Source organism: Lycium barbarum, chromosome 1, assembly GCF_019175385.1.
Source record: "Lycium barbarum isolate Lr01 chromosome 1, ASM1917538v2, whole genome shotgun sequence".
Taxonomy (NCBI): domain Eukaryota; kingdom Viridiplantae; phylum Streptophyta; class Magnoliopsida; order Solanales; family Solanaceae; genus Lycium; species Lycium barbarum.
This window is the reverse complement of record NC_083337.1, coordinates 19,913,124-19,931,021: the sequence shown is the minus strand read 5'-3', so window position 1 is coordinate 19,931,021 and position 17,898 is coordinate 19,913,124. Positions and strand designations below refer to the sequence as shown.

Sequence of the window (17,898 nt, the reverse complement as noted above, 5' to 3'; positions counted from 1 at the left end):
ATCGCATAGTTGACACTCTGTATATGAACATGTATACATGTATATTCTGTATATGTAGGGATAAATTGGGCCCTTTTCTATTACCCCAAATATTGACCAACCCAGTTCAATTTCGGACTAGACCCGGCCCAACCGTCTCCGTACACGGACATATACATACAAACACACCAAACAACCCATTATTTTCGTTCCTTTGAAAGGATTAGCAAACCCTAGCCACCTGTTGGCTTTTCTCTCTCTCTCTCTATCTCTTCGTCATTACCGGCCAAAAATGTCAAAATTACAGGCGAACGTTGCTTGTTGGAGTTGATGCTACCACTTTTCAGGTAAGAGCATTAATTTCTCTTACCCTCTCTCATTCATCTCCACCGTTGAACCACCAACAAGGTAAAATCTTACCCTCTCTCTTACTTTTCTGCAATTCACGGTCAAATAAGGACGAAACCTTAATGGTTTCTAGCCATTTGTTCTCGATTTCTATTGGCTTTCAATGAATCACAAGGATTCAAGAGGAATCCTTCAAAAGAAAACTCATTGTCCCACATCGATTCACAACCAGAAAATTGGGGTTTTGGGATTCTATATAAAGAACCTCATTTCTACCATTTACGCTAGGGGTGTTAAATTTGGCCCAAAAGGTGATTGCCCGCCCAACCTGCCCAAAATTTTATGGGTTGAGCTCAAGATAATTTCATATTGGGCTGATTTTAGCCCAACCCAACATAGCCCATTTTAAAGTGATCTCCAACTTAGCCCAATTCTAGCCCCTTTTTAGAATCTACTTAAATTTGGGTTTATTGCTTGAGTTTACTCTATTTTTTTTATGTATACACTTTTCTTTTATCATGTATATTATAAGTTTGTAGTGTGTTTAATATGAAGGGAAATATTTTTCACGAAAAATGTTTTACTCGAAAATATTTACCACGGAAAATGTTTTCCTCAAAAATATTTTCAAAAAATCCGCAAAAATATTTTTTGCAAAAAATGTATTTCTAGAAAATATTTTCCACAGAAATGTTTTTCTAGAAAATAGACCCTTCAAAAAATTGGGGCAAATTGGGCGAGTCATGACCCAACCCATTTTTAGCCTATTTCAGCCCAAGTAACTTTTTAAGTCAATGTTAGCCCAACCCATTTATCACCTCAGCCCATTTTGATTGGGTCAATTTCAGCTGAACCCATTTGACACCCCTAATTTACCCACAGACAAGTCTCAATTTCAGAGCAAAAAACACCTAATTTAACTAGGGATTTAGCATTTTTGTTGAAACCTTTACTTAATTAGGTTCAAATTCTCAAGTTTGTCTTTCTTTTTTGTGGTTGAGTTAGGGGAGAAGCATAAGACGTCAAATCCATTTTCGACAGAGGCTGGGCAAAGAAGAGGTAATTTTCTCTCCTTTTATTTATTTTTAGCATTTTTGTATTTGCTTTCTATGTGTTTCTGTTTTATGTGTTTGTGATATGTGTTTTAGTGTTATTTAGTTTAGTTTAAGTCTTGATTAATCAGCTATGAGTGTTTAGCTTAGCTTAATATTAATTTCCTAAGTATGCTAATATAGTTTTAGTTTAGCTATGGTTTAGGTTAGCTTTGATAAATCAATGTAATCGTTTAATTGGTCATAGTTTAATTATTGTAGTCTTTTGAGTATGATGTTTTTGTTAAGCCTGTTCAGTTAGTTTTAAGGATATTCCGGCCTATTAGTTTCATGATTAGGTTTATTTAAATGCTCTAGCCTAGGTTTATTTGAACGCCTGTATGCCGAACTAGAGGACAAAGGCGGGGATAAGAAGTTGTACAGACTAGCCAAGGCGAGGGAGAGAAAGGCGCGCGACTTGGATCAGGTGAAGTGCATCAAGGACGAGGATGGTAGGGTACTAGTGGAGGACGCTCTCATTAGACGGAGATGACAGTCATACTTCCACAAACTCTTGAACGATGGAGGGGACAGAGATATTGTGTTGAGAGATTTGGAGTACTCCGAGAGGTGTCATGATTTTGGATATTGTAGGAATATAAAGGTTGAAGAAGTTAAGGGTATTGTTCGTAGGATGAGTAGGGGAAGAGCGACCGGGCCCGATGAGATTCCGGGGAAATTTTGGAAGACTGCAAGCAGGGCAGGTTTAGAATGGTTGACTCGACTCTTTAATGTCATCTTTAAGACGACTAAGATGCCCGAAGAATGGCGATGCAGTACAATTATTCCATTGTACAAGAACAAGGGCGACATTCAAAGTTGCAACAACTACATAGGGATCAAGCTGCTAAGCCACACTATGAAAGTGTGGGAAAGGGTGGTGGAGATGAGGGTGAGGAGAGGCGTGTCTATCTCAGAGAACCAGTTTGGATTCATGCCGGGGCGCTCAACTATAGAAGCTATTCATTTTGTACGGAGACTGGTGGATCAATATAGGGAGAGGAAGAGGGACTTGCACATGGTATTCAACGACCTAGAAAAGGCATACGACAAAGTGCTGAGAGAGGTTCTATGGAGATGCTTGGAGGCTAGAGGTGTACCTGTGGCGTACATTAGGGCGATCAAGGACATGTTTGATGGGGCCAAGACCGGGGTAAGGACTTTGGGAGGAGACTCAGAGCACTTCCCAGTGGTGATGGGGTTGCATCGGGGATCAGCTCTTAGCCCATTTTTATTCTCCTTGGTGATCGATGGATTGACGCGGCAAATTCAAGGTGAGGTGCCATGGTGTATGTTATTTGCGGATGACATAGTCCTGATTGACGAGTCTCGCAGCGGGGTTAACGCTAAGCTGGAGGTTTGGAGACAAACTCTGGAGTCTAAAGGGTTCAAGTTGAGTAGGACCAAGACAGAGTACTTGGAGTGCAAGTTCAGTGATATAGTACAGGAGGCTGACGTGGAAGTGAAGCTTGGCACCCAGGTCATACAGAAGAAAGATAGTTTCAAGTATCTTGGGTCTATTATACAAGGAAATGGGGAGATTGATGATAACGTCACACATCGTATTGGTGCAGGATGGATGAAATGGAGGCTTGCTTCCGGAGTGTTGTATGACAAGAAGGTGCCACCGAAACTTAAAGGCAAGTTCTACAAAGTGGTGGTTAGACCAACTATGTTGTATGGGGCGGAGTGTTGGCCAGTCAAGAAATCTCATGTTCAGAAGATGAAAGTGGCGGAAATGAGAATGCTGCGATGGATGTGTGGGCACACTAGGAGTGATAGGATTAGGAATGAAGTCATCCGAGACAAGGTTGGAATAGCCTTAGTGGAAGACAAGATGTGGGAAGCGAGGCTGAGATGGTTTGGGCATGTGATGCGGAGAGATGAAAATGCCCCAGTGCGGAGGTGCGTGAGGTTGGCCAGCGACGGTTTCAGAAGAGGTAGAGGTAGGCCGAAGAAGTATTGGGGGGAAGTGATTAGACAGGACATGGCGCATTTCCTGCTTATGGAGGACATGACCTTAGATAAGAGGGTATGAAGGACTCATATTAGGGTAGAAGGATAGTAGGTAGTCGCGTTATCCTACCTTAAGAGTAGTTATGTTGTTCTATAGTTTCTTGTCTCTTGATTTCTGCGAGTATCTGTTGGTTTATAATGGCTTATTTACTTTCATTGTTTTCATTTTCATAGTTATTTATAGCAGTTAATTCTCCTTTTACCATGACTTTCTTGCTTTCATATTGTTTTTGATACGCTTGATTATATCTAACCTTTTGTCTTGTCCTTTTTTTTTTTTCCTTTTCCTCTCCTCTCTTGAGCCGAGGGTCTTTCGGAAACAGCCGCCCTACCTTTCAAGGCGGGGGTTAGGTCTGCGTACACTCTACCCTCCCCAGACCCCACATAGTGGGATTATACTGGGCTTGTTGTTGTTATTGTTGTTGTTGTTGTCTTGTTTAATGTATTGATAGTCATGGTTCGTTATGAGCATGCTTAAAACTCTGTTTAACCTAGCTTAGTTACTATAGGATCAGATGTATGTTAGATTAATTAGGATATTTTCTTATCTATGATCTCAGTCTAGTTATTGGCACATAATATAACTTGCAACTGGATGAATATCAAAGGATGTGACTACAATTATGATAAACTATGTTAAATGCCTATTTCAAACAGATGTAAGCTAAACTAGTCATCACTGAGACTTTCATAATGGTTGACCTTTATTCAAAGTGCAGCTTACCTAATCATTAACCTGTTACATAAACCTGGGTGTGACTTAGCTTCTTTTTTTAATGTATTATGATGCATCTACTTAGGCTAGTTATAAATGTTTTGAAAGCATGGTTTAGTGTGAAACAAGTCCATTAGCAAATATAGACATCCTCTCCATGTTTTCATCTGGCCTAACTTTCACTTGTATGAGAATATTGATAAATTTTTCCCTATTAGCCTAATGTGACTACTCCTTAAAACAAAATGCATCAGAGTAGCCTAATGATCATTAACACTGGATAGAGGCTTGTTAATATGATACTTGATTGAAACTATAGATAGCTTACTCCAGACTTGTACCTTTGTTGCTCAAATGTGTTGATTGGTTCAAAATCTTTGTCTGTTAGAACACTCACATGACTATGTATTCATGAATTGTTTGATTAGCCTTAGTCATTTTAAAAGATTTAAGTGCTTTGCTTTGTATAGATAAAATGAAATTAGTGTGGTTTATTTGGTGAGGTTGTCACTTGTTTTTTGTAAGGAAATGAGAAGTGATTTACTTAGGGCCTGAGAGGGTTTAGGGAAGGCTTTGAGTTACACTCAGCCTAGTACTATCTTTCTTAGGTTGCTGAGGTTCCTTCTCGTGGTTTACAATTCCATGGGACCCTCTAAGGTCCATATAAGTATTAAGTTTGGAGCTGACAGGCAATTAACATGAAAATTCTTGTCTTAATCATGAATCATGCTGCTCTTAATAGCTAAAACTGGATCTGTGACTATCTTGCTTGATTGTAAAATCACAAAGCCTAAAGTATGTGTGCCTTCCCTCTATTTCTGATCAACTGTACAGCATGTTTCAAAGTTTTGGATATGGTAAGATGGTTTGTGTGTCTTGTATGCTCCCCTAAACTATTTTTAGTTTGATATTGAGTAAAGTTGAAGTTCAACTTGGTCTTTCCTCTTTATTTGAAACCGAGGGGGCAACCTGAGTATGTGTCACTGTCACTTAGTTTGAATCAAATAAAAGCAGTGATAAAAGAGATGATTGAGTTGTGGCACTGTCCTTTTCCTTTTATTTGAGTTAAACCAGTCTAAGATAAAAAAAGGAAGCAGACCTGGTACTAGTCTAAAGAGATTGGAGAGATTCCCATCTAAAATTAGCATATGTGCATTAATTCTAACTTGAAGACTGATCATTTGCTCACTTTGGAGGAGAGAACCTTTTATATAGTGTCCCTAATGGGAGGAGGATTTAAAGAAGAAGATGGATATGAACTAGAAGACCTGTATTGATGTTTGATTAGAGTGACATGAGCTATGCAGAAAGTTTGGGCTTGTATTTTGCAAATGTGATGTGATGATATGAAAGTCCCTTTCTCCCCTTTTCTGTTTTTTCATTCTTAGTGTCGATATTAGAGTATATACATCAGGCATATAGTGATATACAACCTATACATATGCCTTGATATATATGGGAGGTATATAGAGTATATCAGTGGTATATCCTAAAGGAATTTACTTGGAACCTTTATTTAGTTAGACCATATGGGCCTGTTTTGTGTTTCTATCTGAATATCTGATTTGGGCCTCAGCCTATTTTGTTTGTTCTCTGCACTGTCTTCCTTTGGAATGGGCCTGTTTTTCTGTGAATTCTCTTTAATTTCAGCCCAAGTTTTTGTTATGATTAATCTTGTTATTTGGGCTTGCTTCTTTGCCTTGTGATATATTCTGACATACAAAAATATGCAACTGAATCTGCTCTTGCACATATGATTTAGTTATTGGGAAAAGGACACAAATGGCCGCTGGGCCATAAATAATCCCACGCGCTGGCCCATCTATTCCCAAACCCAAAAATTAGCCCATAAACTATTTCCATCCGCTAGCGAAAATCTGTAGCAAGTCTTTGTGGCGACTAAAAGTCGCCACTAAAAGCCCAGGCGCTTTTTAAAAAAAAATGGACTTTTTGTGGCGACTTTTAGTCGCCACTAAAGGGCTCCTACAGAAAAATCATGTTTTTAGTGGCAATTAAAAAAGTCGCCACTAAAGATTAAACATCGCAAAACATGCATAATATGTGTATATTTAGCAAGAAATATCCCAAAAAACTCTGAGGCGATTTTTGTATATAATATGTAGCATTTCCATATAAAAATATGTATCAGTACCTATCTCTACAACAACAACAACAAACCCAGTATAATCCCACCATGTGGGGTCTGGAGAGGGTAGAGTGTACGCAGACCTAACCCCCACCTTGAAAGGTAGGGCGGCTATTTCCGAAAGACCCTCGGCTCAAGAGAGGAAAACAAGATAAAAGGTCAGATAAGGACAAACATATCGAAAACAAGATGAAAACAAGGAATAACAAAAGAGAGAATATCAGTACCTATCTCTAATGTATAGAAACTGTATAAAATATGAATCACTAAGGTATGTATCATTTTTGTATATAATATGTATCATTTGTGTATAAAATGTGTATTATAGAATAGAAAATTGTATCGTTTTTGTATATAATATGTATCATTTTTGTATAGAAAGTGTATATATAATTCCAACATGTGTATATAAACTGTATCAGTCTTGTATAACAAGTGTATCATACGTATAAAAAATGTATCATAGAAACCGTATCATTGTGGTATATAATATGTATCGCTATTGTATATGTAAAAAAAATATCATATCATTATTATATAATATGTGTATAATAAATGTATAATTTATGTATGATAAATGTATAATTAGTTCCAGCATATCTATATAAACTGTATCATTTTTGTACATAAAGTGTATAATTAATTCCAACATATGTATATAAACTGCATCATTCTTGTATATAAAGTGTATAATTAATTCCAGCATATGTATATAAATAAACTGTATCATTCTTGTATATAAAGTGTATAATTAATTCTAGCATATGTATATAAATAAACTGTATCATTCTTGTATATAAAATGTATATATAATTCCAATATGTGTATATAATTTCAGAGCTGTATATAAAGTGTATATATAATTCCAAATATTGGAATTATACATGTTTTGGGATATTTAACCTTTAGTGACGACTTTTTTAATTGCCACTAAAAAGCCTGATTTTTATGTATCAGTCCTTTAGTGGCGATGTTTTTGTGACGACTTAGTCGCCACAAAAATCTTTTTTTTTTTAAGCGCCTAGGCTGTTGGGCCGCTCAACCTTGGCATTATTTTGGGCCGGCTGGCCATTTTTTGGCATTAATTTGGGCCGACTGAACTCTTGATGGGATTAAGCCTAAACAGTGGTCAAATGTAGGATTAGTTTGGCTGAGTGGACACACAGTGTCCTTTTCCCTTAGTTATTTGTCCTTGGCATAAGTTGATAATTATGGGTATGTTATAACCGATATCTTTCTTTTTCCTCTCCCTCTTTTGCATGAATTCCTCAACGCATGCCACTCGGGCTAAACTTCTGTAAGCTATTATTGGGCCAGAGGCCAAACATCTTCCTCTTCATCGAGTCCAAACCCGCGAAGGCCCAACCATGGGTGAAATGGTCAACTGGTGGGCTTCGGTAGGCCGACTAGCCTTACTCCCTCATTTTTGTTTCATATTTGTCATATATATGCATATTTATTTGTATGAATACTTGCATAAATATTGGAACCCAAATGCGTTAGCATTTAGGAAATTCGTGTAGCAGTTAACATTTTCTTAAAACGATTTGTAGTATTGCATGAAATTGATGAACTTTGGATTTTTACAAAGTCTTTTAAAATTATCAAACTGGAAAATTAGTAGTATATGCATGTGTAAACGATTTTGGAATAAGAAAATTGGACCTGTTTTAGGCCTTTAAGCCTTCAAAAATCTAGAAAAAATAAGTGGATTGGTTTTGAACCAAAATGAATTGGGCTCAATTTATATACTTCATTTTAGGTTGATTTTCTAATCAAGGTATAACCGATTTCTGGAAATACACTAGTATAAAAAATGGACTCTTAAATTTATGGACTTAAGGCATTTTAAACCTTTTTGGGCCCAAGACCCAAACCTTTAAGGAAATAAAACAAGAGAATCCATATTGGACCTATATTTGAAGTAAGAGGCTTTGGAAGAATATGGTTGACCGTAAAATGGTCTAAGATGATACAAAAACAAGCAAAATCCTTTTATGTATACCAATAAAACCTATGCTATTTTTCAAAGGAGATCTACTCAATTTTCCTAAAACATAAACTTATAAGGATTAAAAATCATGAGATTGGACCAAGTTAGTAGAAATACTACTTTAAGAGAAATATTCTGCCAAAAGGAATGTTGATATGACATGATAGTTTTGTAAGAAAGAAAACAATAATCACAGTTAATCACACATTGAAACTTGTAGGTAACCTGTATTCTACGGATCCTTAATACTAGGTTGCTTAAAACCTTCCCTAAGGGATCACCAGAACCCTTACCTCGAACTCTAGTTTAAAAGGGATCGTTCTTGTTTGATAAACCCTTTTAACTTGGTTTTCTTAATTTCCCTTATAAATTGGCGACTCTAAAAATATTAAAATCCAAATAGAGTCCACAACCTCTTAGTAGCATTTATGCACTCACGTAAAAGTGAACCGTAACAGATGGCGACTCCGCCGTGGATTTTCTAGGTTCTAACCATAAGGGTTTTATATAATGTAATATAATTGTGAATATTTGCTTACTTGTTTAATTTCTTGCAACTATAAACTGTCATGCATTCATTTCATGAACTCTGCCACAACTAGCAAAAAGCATGATTTCAAAGGGGACACGCGGGTTCGCGGTCTAGTCTTCACTAAAAAACCAAAATACTTTCTTTGGAACACGTTGAACGCGGAGTTGGTATGCGGTCGTCCCACTCTAGCATTGACTAGGATAGAGCTAAGTCAAATCCCAGCAGATTAGCGCATACTTGCCTAGACAGGTTTTGGATATTTGAGACGGATCTAAAACCCATTAAGGAGACTACCTTGTGTCAAGACGGTCAATGACCCAAAAGACACTGCATCCCACTATGTGCTAAATGGAAAATTTTTGTGTTCCTGTATACTAAACCTTTGTCCATGGGGGTGGATAATTAACTGTGCTTTGTTTTGTAGATGCACACAAATCTAAAATTCGAAATGGTCCTCGAGGCACCTGACGTAATGACCCGGTCGGTCGTTTTGAGAACCGGTGCTCTAGTTAGCGTCTTGTCTATTCCAGAAGCTCTGTTATAATTAGTTTGACTTGGTAGCCAAATTTGAAGTCAAACGAATATTACTTGGTTCACTTCGAGAGAAGGTTTCACCTTAGAAATTTTGGCATTCAATTATTTAGATAAATTGTTTACTTTGGGAAAACGTGCTCTGATTGTCAATCTGAAGATTCCGTTAGATTTGAAATATTAGTTATGATTTGTGAAAACTGACGGGATAATTTTAGAGTTCGTCTTTTTGGTTTTTGACAATTAAGTCGGTTAATGTTTAATATGCCTATTTATGGTGAAAAGATGGTCATGGAAAGAAATTAGACCTGGATCCGAGATTTCTTATTTCTGTTAGCTTTGTTGTGATGTTTATGACTTGTGGGGATGGGTGGATTCATTCGTGAGGTGATCGGATGAGAATCGAAGAAGAAAATCTAAGTTTTGGAATTTTGAAGGCTTAAGTTTGAGAAGTTTGACCACAAGTTGACTTTTGGGTAAACGTGCCCGTAATCGAATCGCGATAGTTCCATTAGGTCCAGAATGTCATAGTCGAGTCGTTGGTTCGGTTCCCGAGAGGTTCGGGTGGTTGGTTGAGAAACTAGCTTTTGGTATGATTTGGAGTTGACCAAGGTCAACATCGGGTCAAGACGGTCCCGTTTGGATGTTTTGAGGGTTCGAGTAGGTTCGTATGATGATTTTGGACTTATTCACAAATTTTAGTTAGATTCCGATAAGTTTAGGATGTGTTTGAGTTGTACGACATTTGTTTTTGGTTTCAACGTCGTTTTGAGCAAAAAAGGTACCACAATGAGCAAATGAGCTTTGCGTTGTGTTTCGATTGAACCATTAGATCTGTATTGTAATTTTAAAGCTGTAGCAATAAGAATCGTCGCGTTTCGCCATTGCATAAGGAGATATTGGCATTTTACTAAAATTTTGCTGTGTAGATTTTTCTGGTGTGATTTTTGCTGAAAATTACGAAATTGCCACTGAGATTGTCCTTTAATTTCTGACTTCTTCTAAAAATTGAAACCACCATATCTCACTCATTTTAAAGCCAAATGAGGTGATTCAAAAACCTAACTTGAATGAAATTTCGCAAGGAATCTATTGGAGGTATCAAAAGTGATCTTTGGGATTGTTCTAGCACCAGATATGGGTCGGAAAGCTGGGCATTTTCATTTTTATTACTTGCTTGGGGTTTCTCACAATCGTAGAAGCTCGATTTTGGGAGACTTGAAGACACTTTTAAGAATTATCATTTGGGTAAGATTCCAAATACCTTTGTATGGTTATTCCATCATTTAGTAGGATTTTTTCATGCTAAGATTCTTGAATTAAGGGAGGTAAATTGGGGATTTGAAACCCTAAGCTTGAACGTGGTTTTTCTTCAATTAAACATCAATTAGTGGATGGATTTCACTCAATTTTGGTATATAGGCTCCATAAATAATGGGTAAACTTATTTTGAACTAAATTTCCTATTTTTCCCTTCGTGGCTCGGATTCCTATTTTTAGAGACTTTTTGGGTTCGGATTTAAAGTATGTTAATATGGGTACCATTGAATTCCTATGACTTCCTAGATTAATAATTTGACCTTATTGAAATCGATTTTCTTATGAATGACCATTTTTCCCCTTGAGGTTGGGAATGGGTTTTTGAACTAACTTTTTGATTTGAAATTCTTCTAAGACTATTATGGTTATCCTTCGAATTCCCTCGTTTTCCTCATTCCATGAGGTAGGGTTTGGGACTTGATTAGGAATATGGTTATTTTGGTATATGCTTCTTGATTCTAATTTCATATCCGGATATGATTAGACTTTCATTATCATGAGGCACAAAGGATGGACAAGACTAAGGTTTGACTGTTGGAGATTGTTGTTCGGCTTTCCAAGTAGGTTACGGCTTACCTTCTGGTTAGATTTCGATTAGCAAAACATATGTATAGTTAGTTTGTGTTGGAGAAAACATGTAAAACTTCGGGTATGAAGTTGGGTTAGATATTGACTTAGGTTGGGCCTTGTTATAAGATTTGCGGCTAGCTACCTCCTTGTGTTGTTTACTTACCTTGATCTATTTACTTACTGGCTCGTTGCCACATTGAGACATTGGGTATTTGTCATTAGTGATATATCATGACTATGATATTGCAGTGCTATACTTGATTGAGACTAGGGATGAGAATTGTGATTTCATTGTGGCTTATTGTGTAGCCTTATTATTGATATTACTTGTGTGCCCTGTGTGGTACTGTTTGGGATTGAATTAGTTGTTGATATTATATTGCATCGTATTCATACCCATTTTCATGATACATTGATGTTGCATGATTATGGGACTGATGGTGATAAGTGAGAGAGTGTAGCCTCCGAGGTCTTTGCCGGAGAGCGTGAAAGAGAGATAAGAGTCCGTGATCCGAGGTCATTTACCAAAGCCGAAAGAGTGTTGATAAGAGATGTTGTATATATATATGACGATGTGGCCTATGTTGTTTTTGAAATTACTTGGGAGGTTTTATACTAATTGTGCGACCATTCTATACTATGTGGTACGAGATGGTTGGCAAGCGTGAAGGGTGGAAATGTCATCTCTAGGTTGTGTGTTGCGAAGTGACATAAACATGATGTTCCTCTCGAGGCATATGTGTGCACGATATTGATATATGGCCATTGCATTCATGTCATCCATATCATTGCATTGCATTGCACTTGTTATCATCATTGTGATTGGATTGTTATTGAGTTGTGGATACTTGATCGGATATTTGATTGAATATTTTACTGGTTATGATGAGTACTTGGAATACTTGAGATTATATGCTTTAACAATAGACTTGATCGGATATGATGAGACTAGGAACACTCGGGTTTAGATACTTCACTATAGACTTGATCAGTTATGGAACCTTGTTGGTAGTTGATGGTTTGAATACTGATGTGAATTGTTGATACTTAAGGACTTGATATGTATTGATGAGATTGTATTATACTTGTACTTGATTGTGAGCATGCCTATCTTTCATTTACTTTCTGTATATATGTTAGCCAACTGAGGACGACCTAGGATACCTACCAGTACTTGTTTATACTAACCTGCACTTTCTGTATTCATAAATGAATGCAGAGTACCAGGATAGATCTACTTCTACCCCTAGTGGCTGATATTCGAGGATTGCTGATTCGAGTCTCTTCAGGGTGAGCCTGAGGACGATCGCTGCCCAAAGACTCTTCCTATTATTATGTCTTGCTTTCCATTTTGAGACATGATTTTGAAACTATTATGTATTATTATTCAGACTTGTAGTAATTAGTTTAGATGCTCTTGTATGACTAGACCAGCTACTGGGGTGGATTTTTTTTTTACTTCCGTACTTATTTTTATTATATTTTTGAGACTTACATTACTTTTCTTTCATGTCATAAACTCAAACGAGGAAACCAAGTACTTTGACCTAATCCCCATCATCCTTGCCGATATGTACCGAGCCCTAAGTATATGCCAAAATCACTACAATTAATTCCAAGGGTGTAACTACTCCTACAATGGTGAATCATTAAGCATTTGAGCAAGGTCGAGGGTACCCAATATTTGAGCAAGCAAATAGGGAAAGATGACCTACGCTCATTTCCCAAACATAGGATAGCAGACTGAGAAAAGTTGGGAATTCATCTTCTCTAGGCTTAAAAAGGGCAGCATACAATGGATGTTCGCCGATTTCAAATCTAATTCTGTTATCGCCAAGAGTCGAAAGTGTTCATTCATACCGCTTATGGGAAACCGAGGGATCCTCCCTTATGTGCCTGCTCAAGTATTGAGACAGTTTGGTAGGGCCCAGATCATACCCCAGGTTAGAAACATGTTAGAATTCATAATCGACTACTAGGAAAACAAGATCCAAAAGGGTAGAGACATAGTTTGAGAATGGAATGGTCGCATCATTTGGGGTCTGAATACCTTAGCTCAAGATAGGTTTAACCCGGGTTGTGATGAAGACTATAGAGATTGGTTGAGGGCCCACTTTGAAGGCACCCTTGCCCTTGGTCCTATCCTTTATCATTGTATCCAAGACAAGGCTTCTAAGGCCGAAATCAGAGCCCACTTGATCCAAAGGCGAGCAAATGATAGAGATGCCAAATACTTGGAGAAGATGAAGCATGATCAAGCCATCATAGATAGTTTGACACATGAGTTAGAGGTCACACATGATTTCTTGTTAGAGCTTGATGATCGAATGAAGGAGACAATGGATGATACCGTACCGATGACCTTCATAGAGAAAGGGTTTTTGATGGATGCCTTGTTGAATCGACCCATCTCCATATCCAGACTACCCTTCAAAAGGCTAAGAAGGCAAGGATTGAGAGAGCTTCGTCATCATCTATTGGAGGACATTTATGTTGATTTATTTCTTTTTGCTTTATGATCTTTTCTAACCCCTTAGGGAAAATATTATTAATGAAACTTTGACTTATGGGGCAATGGTTTGATGCAAATGGCACATTCATGTTTCAAATCGACTAGGTTGACTATGCTTTTGAAATGCGAGTAGAATAATTTATTGCATGACTATATGATTAAATGCTTATGTGTTTCATGTATTTCGTTTGAATGATTCGTTGATTCTACGTTCCAATCACTATCCCAAAGAAATACACAAAGAAATGCCAATTAGTTAAAAACCACGTACATAGAAAACTAACCCTTTGCACCTCCTAAAATATTTGATTTGCTATCATGGACGAGCGAAGAAGTCAAAGCAATGCTACTCCAGGATACGATGCCGCTAGCAAGGACAAAGGATCACTTTGTAGGAAGATTCGTAGGCTAGGGGAAAAGATCAAATTAGTCCGAGCCAAGATCAAAGAGGTCGATCAAATTGTGGACCTAGTTGAGAATCCGCCAAAGGAGATTGCAGAATTGGAGTGTTTAATTTTTGACCTCCAATAATTTTATTTAATTATTCGGAGTTCTTGAATATCAAACGAAGCAAAATATATTTTTCTTTATAAATCAAAATGATTTTATAACAATTATTTAGATAATATTTTGCCTTTTCGTTTGGCAAAATAACTTCAAATACATATTGTGAGTCATTTAAAAATAATTAACATATTTTACTATTAATATTAAAGTATTTGTCAAGTTTAATCAGAAAGTAACTTAAAACAATTATTCGATTAATTGTTCAAATTTATCAAGTGTCAAATTGACAAGTATTTTACTCCGTTTAATTCAAGAAATTTGATTAATTAAATAAATAATAATTTCTCCTCTCAAGTTTTAATTTTTCGCATAATCAATTTGCATTTGCAATTTTTGAAATTAATCATAATTAATCAAGTGTTTGATTGTGGTTATATTTGAAAATTTGTTCATTTGCGACTACTAGCTAATTTCATGGTTTAAAGTCAATTAGGGCCATATTTGACATTTAAGTCCTTTCATGCAATTAGCCGTATCTTTAGTTTGATTAATTGATTAATCATTTTCAATTCGGCTATAATTAGAGTGTTTATTAATTAACTTGTTTTTAATTTTCGTTATTTATTAAAAATGCCTTTTTGCTCCTCCATATACATATGTACGCACAGATATACACATATATAGGTGTATATATGTGTATACACGGTATACACATATGAAGGCAGGTCCCCCTCATTTATTTTATTTTTGGATCGAGCCCAGTCCATTAAAGACCGGACCCGGACCAATTCCCCTTCAACAACAAACATATACGCATGCAGGACACCAAACGAACCTTTATACACTTCATTTGAAGAAGTGAGGGTTTCGCATGGTGAAACCCTAGCCGCCAAGAGGTGGCTATCTCTTTCCTCGCGTTATCAAGTCGAAAACGGCAATGTTTCAGACGTAAAATTGCTTTATGGAAGAGCTGCTCCACCGATTGGGTAGTGCATTAATTTCTTACCCTCTTTCCACCGTGGCTCAACCCAAATGAGGTATAAATCTTCCATTTTTTGCTTTTTCTGCATTTGCTACGGTCAAATACTGAAATTCCTTAATGGTTTTTGTTGTATTAAATTTGAATCCTGTATTTCGATTGGCTAACATCAGTTTGAGGGGTAGTTCAAGAGGAATCCCCCCCAAAACTACAAGTCCCACATCAAAAATTAGGTTTCCAATTCTTAGATATGGGGTTCTATATAAAGAACCCCATATCTCACAATTTAGACAGACCTTCACTCATATATACTTACAAAGAATTCGAATTACCTAGGGTTTAGGAATTTGCTGAGATATTTAACTATTCGAATTTACGTAAAATTTTTAATCTTTATTTTTCTCTCGTTTTGTGGCTGAGCTTTGGGTTGTGGAGCAAAAGAGGGTCCAACAATTCCATTCTCGACCAAGGCTGCACATAGAAGAGGTAAATTTAGTCTGAGATTAGTTTTAAGAGCTTATTTAGTGGTCTTATGTGCTTAATTTAGTCTGAGATTAGTTTTAAGAGCTTATTTAGTTTCATTTTGGTATGAATGCAGTAGCTAGTTATTATGTTTAGCTTAAACTTGATTAGGGTTTAATATTTAGTATAAATCTGAGCCTATGGAGCGATTGGCTTAGCATGTAGGAAATAATGATTCACCTTTGGTTGTCTCTGAATATTTAGGTTCCTAACTGATCATTTTCTTGTGTCACTTATGGATTAATTGAAAACCTTATGCTACTTGCTTATTTATGTCCTTACTAGTGATGGTCCAGTATAGTTATTGAAGTTTTATTGTGTTAGTTAATAAATCTTATGATAGTGTAATGATCTGAATGGCTTATCAGTTAACCGCATAGTTGTGTTTGAGTGTTATTTTCAAGGTTTAACTTGATCAATGATTTTTGTGCTTAAACTGTGGTCATCCATACATAGATTTAAATCCCAATATCCCTCCCTTTCATGATGTTTGTGTCTCATATAACCTTAAGAACAAGATAGTGATCTAAACAGCCTAAAAAGGACTTGTTGAAAGCTTGCTCACCTTATTATGAACATGACTGCTTAATTGTTGCAATGAATGGAACTGTTCTAATCCCCTATTGTAAATGCTAAACTGTGTTATTGCATACATGAACTAATCTTCCAAGAAACTTAGCTAAATGCCTGTTTGTCTAAATGAATAATGTTGGTGGAGTCTAGTCCCTGTCTATTTGTTCTATGAAACCTGTTTCCAAGTCAAAGCTTTGTCTCTTTGCATGTTCATAAAAGAAGGGTGAAAGTGTACACTACTGCTTAAAAAAAAGGATATTTGTGCATATCAGGCCAACCCCATACCCTTAATCCTCTCATATGTTTTTATTTTAAGTTTAGGTTGCATGTTTTATCCTTGTTTGTTGGCCTATTGAAGCCTCTGATCATCATTGTCCGTTAATGTCCATGGTTTGATGAAAAGTTTAGGTTTATTGAATTCCAGCATGTTATGTTTATAGTGAATGTTTAAGTATAGAAGGTATATGATTAAGACGTCTACATGCTTTTCCCAAATCTCAATATGATAGTGTAGTCTTGTCATGAATCTTGTTTAAGCTTAAAGTCCCGTATACTTTAAAAGGTTTTAGTCATGATTTGAAGCTTGAAACTGTTACATCTCGAAAAATTCGAGTCGTGTGAATCATAAGTAGACTAGCACGAGCCTAAAATGGACATGAGGTCCTTATGAGATTAAGGAGAGTATTTGATAACTTTAAGTGAGTATTTGATAACTTTAAGTGAGTACTTTAAGATTTTGAAGTCATATGAATCGGTGGGATTAAGTCTGTTGAAGGAAGTAGAATGTAAGTCATGTTTGGGAAGATTTCGCAACGATTGAGTTATACTTTGTTTTGTAATGCCTTGAGGAGGGGTTATGGGGTCTCTTGTGTGGTTAATGAAGTGTTATGCAAGTGGCAAGAAGGTTCCATAAGGATTGAGACTCAAACGAATCGAAAGGAGCAGCCTATCGGAAGATGGCACTTTGACGGACCGTATAACATTTGATGGCCCGTCAAATGGTGGAGCACCACCGTATAATGGTCACAATGAGCCATGTTAGACTGACCACTTTGACGGACAGTAGGAATTTTTACGGTCCGTTAGAGTGGGCGTAGGATTGCCCGACGGGTTTTTAACTCACGCTTTATATATTTCGTTCCACTTCATTTGGACTCATTATTTCCCCAAAACAGAACCTTGATCTCTCCAAAACCCTCTCTCTAGGTCTATAAACTAATCCAAGCCAAAATCCAAGAAAATCTAAGATAAGTAAGAGATTCAAGTGCTAAGAAGCTTGCTAGGGCTTGTGGAACTCAAGTTTTCCTTGGGTGTTGATGTTAGGGTTTTTCACTTTGATGGAGTAAGTTGATCCAAGATTTGTTCTTGTGAGATTAAGGTGAGATTTTACATCTCTTGCATATGGTTAAAGTTGTTTGATTGTTATACTATGTGGTTGAAGGAAGAAAAGTGAAAATGGAGTTCAAGTATGAATTTGAGGATATTTTGAGCTACATGTTAACTTGAATTGGTATTCTTGGCATGTTATGAGTATAACCTTGTTGTAGGTGAGTCTAATGATGTT

The 17,898-nt window shown here is 36.7% G+C and overlaps 1 long non-coding RNA gene across 1 annotated transcript; it reads left to right on the top strand.

The window, feature by feature from the left end:
• The first annotated feature begins 201 nt into the window (after positions 1-201).
• LOC132633438 (uncharacterized) lies at positions 202-12,730 on the top strand. Its single transcript, XR_009579655.1, has 3 exons — positions 202-387; positions 1,333-1,386; positions 12,461-12,730. It is a non-coding gene; the product is annotated as an uncharacterized LOC132633438 (long non-coding RNA).
• The last annotated feature ends 5,168 nt before the right edge of the window (positions 12,731-17,898 follow it).